The sequence below is a fragment of the Diachasma alloeum genome, unplaced genomic scaffold, assembly GCF_001412515.2.
Source record: "Diachasma alloeum isolate Michigan unplaced genomic scaffold, Dall2.0 Dall_scaffold_00697, whole genome shotgun sequence".
Lineage (NCBI taxonomy): Eukaryota > Metazoa > Arthropoda > Insecta > Hymenoptera > Braconidae > Diachasma > Diachasma alloeum.
The window spans coordinates 12406-15140 of NW_021680829.1; the positions used below are offsets into that span (position 1 = coordinate 12406).

The 2735-nt window shown below is 38.1% G+C and overlaps 1 long non-coding RNA gene across 1 annotated transcript; it reads right to left on the reverse strand.

The window, feature by feature from the left end:
- Positions 1–989: 989 nt before the first annotated feature.
- LOC107044246 lies at positions 990–1437 on the reverse strand. Its single transcript, XR_001461316.1, has 2 exons — positions 1290–1437; positions 990–1231 (listed from the first exon to the last, which is right to left on the reverse strand). It is a non-coding gene; the product is annotated as an uncharacterized LOC107044246 (long non-coding RNA).
- Positions 1438–2735: the final 1298 nt, after the last annotated feature.

A 2735-nucleotide genomic window follows, 5' to 3' on the forward strand; every position in this document is an offset into this window, starting at 1 on the left:
CTCTGAGCTCAGGCCTTCAGCCAACCAATAACAAAGTCGAGTCAAGGTCCCAACGTCAAGTCAAGAACCGTATTATACCGACCCATTAAACACTACCGTGTATAAAGTAAAGTTAATATATAGTTATTTTACCAACATCAGTACGGTCGGTTTAATATCGTTAACCCTCCCTCTATCCTTCACTTATCCCTCCGATTGAGCGAACCACTCGTGAGCTCACCGAGACTAACCGAGGTCGGAGTGAAACAAGAGTTAAAAAGGAACAAATTAACTCATTTTGTCACAATATTATAAAATTAATGAATCTGGGATGGTTATTACTCCAAAAATGCAATAGAGCATGCCTGCTCGACTGTGCTCCGAAATGAACATGGCGTCTATAACCCTCCCCCCCTTGAGCCACACTTTGCTTAACCCCCACTCCATCACCATTCACAGGCGTACTTTTTCAGGTGTGATCATAGGTAAAGTCAATGGAGATGTCTTTAATGAGAGCTAATGAGCCGTTCATTACAACTAAAAATGTTCGTAAATAGTGAATTCTATTTTTCGTTGGTAATCCATTGATTCATAGTTGATTGAGTGCAGATGAAAAATTAAAATTCACTCATATACCGTTCTGTACCATAATTTCTATACATATCTATTTCCGAACATAATGCGATTGAATATTGGTTGATTAAACATACTTTTAGATGTACAAAAAGTGAAAGCCAAGTTTGTGTAACTAAAAATTCCACTTGTAGAAGTGAATTTACAATCACAAATTACCGATAGGGATTCCCAGTCTGATTTCAATGGAACTCATGTTATAAATTATTGATGAATTTTAATAACAAAATAATCCAAAATGAATGATGCTGAATTGTGTTGACTTTAGTTTGGAAAATTCTGACTTTCTCCCCAAGTCTCTCGTTCCTAAGGTGGAATCACAATTGCCTGAAATATTAATTTAATTGGGTGGAATGAAAACTTTTAACTCATTGTCATGAGAGAAAAAACTCCTTTTTGTGTATTTGTATGTAACTGAATTATTTATGATCCAAAAAAATGATCCTATATATGCAACGTTCATTTACATCATCATTTTTCCTATGGACTTCGTAGATTCTTTCTGTTTTTAATTTATTTATAAATTATGAGTCGGAAAAAAGCACTCTAACACTTTAGAACTAGGTGTCCTCTTCCTTTTTGTTTGCCTTACGGTCTCCCAGCTTCCTTTCAGATTTCCCTGTAATGCAATTATGAGAAAAGAAATTTTGAATAGGTTCAATAATGATGATTTTTACCTTTGGCATATCTGAAGGTATTATTTATGTCCCCAAAGTTTTGTCTCTTGACTCCTCTGATCTTTTATTCCACGAGCGATGTACTGAATTTATCCGTCTTTTCTCCATAATCCTGATAATATACTGCCAATGCTGTTACTCAGTGATGCAGCTCCAAAACCTAAACAAAAAACATCAATCATTTGTGTGAAAACAAGACACATAATTAGGACAATTGAAAGATCAAATGGGAAAAGAAAATTAATCTCATTTACATTAAATAGTTATTTGCTGGCCTAGTCTAGCTCTCATGCTTCACACAAAAGGTCATCACAAACTCATCTTCAAATTAACATGACTCATTTTATTTGATTCCTACTATTTCGCGAATATCTTGAGCACAAAGGGGTTGAGCAAAAAATATCAATAAACCTTTTTTGTAGAGAATTTCACGGCCTCCAAAAAAGGTTTTTTAACATTATCCCCGAAAATCCACTAGTTACAGAGATATTTCCCAAATATCTCTCCGCCCCCTCCCCAAATCATGACAACTCATCTCATCTTCCTATTTTCCATTTTCCCCTTCTCCTAATGATGCAAATATCTCCAAAATCACGAGATGTACGAAAAAAAAACAGAAGATCTTTTTTTTAGCTCACAAAGTGCCCCCCAAAAAACGTCTTTTGACATTTTCCCTCAAAGTCACCCCTTACCCCAATAACCGCTTATTTGCCAATGCCTGAAAAACACCCTCTTCCCTCAACCCCCAAATCACCTTTAAAAAATCCTCAAAACGCCTTACCATCGTAATTTATTGTTCCGGATTATCCGCTATGGATTCATCAAAATTCCTGAAAGTATCCACGTACAAAAGCGGCAGTTTGACCCCCAGAACCTCTTTGTTATCCATAAGACTCGTCACAAGTGGCCATGAGCCTCTGACAGACTCGAGCTCCCATTGGAATTTCCTTTGAAGTGGCTCTGAAGAATTATTATCCTCGTTAGCCCACATGGACTCCCTGGACCCCTCTTTCTTGATCCAAATTTCGATCCTCTCCAATTCCCCCTCATTTAGAGAATCATATGGAACTTTGTGCACTTGAAGGGGCCCTGAAGACCCCGGCCCATGTCCAAGTAGGGCTCCAGCGGTCCCAGGAAGGTCTAAATCCCCCTCGTCTCGTAGAATAATCAATAGGTCATCGATAACTGTGATTCAGGCTCTCCCCATTCTTCACCGTCCAATTCGTCAGCCTCTGGCTGAATATCGGCCGATCCTTGTCCCCCAGGAGGTCATCACCGATATTCATATTCTGCTGACCCTGATTGCTCTCCTTCAGTGCCATTTGACAGAACTTGTCAAAAAAAACCCGCACTCTCGTCGACACTTTTGTAGTAAATCCTTTTAAAACTTATTATCTGATGATCACTCACGTCGATTAATCATACACAGCCTTATCACAAATTTTC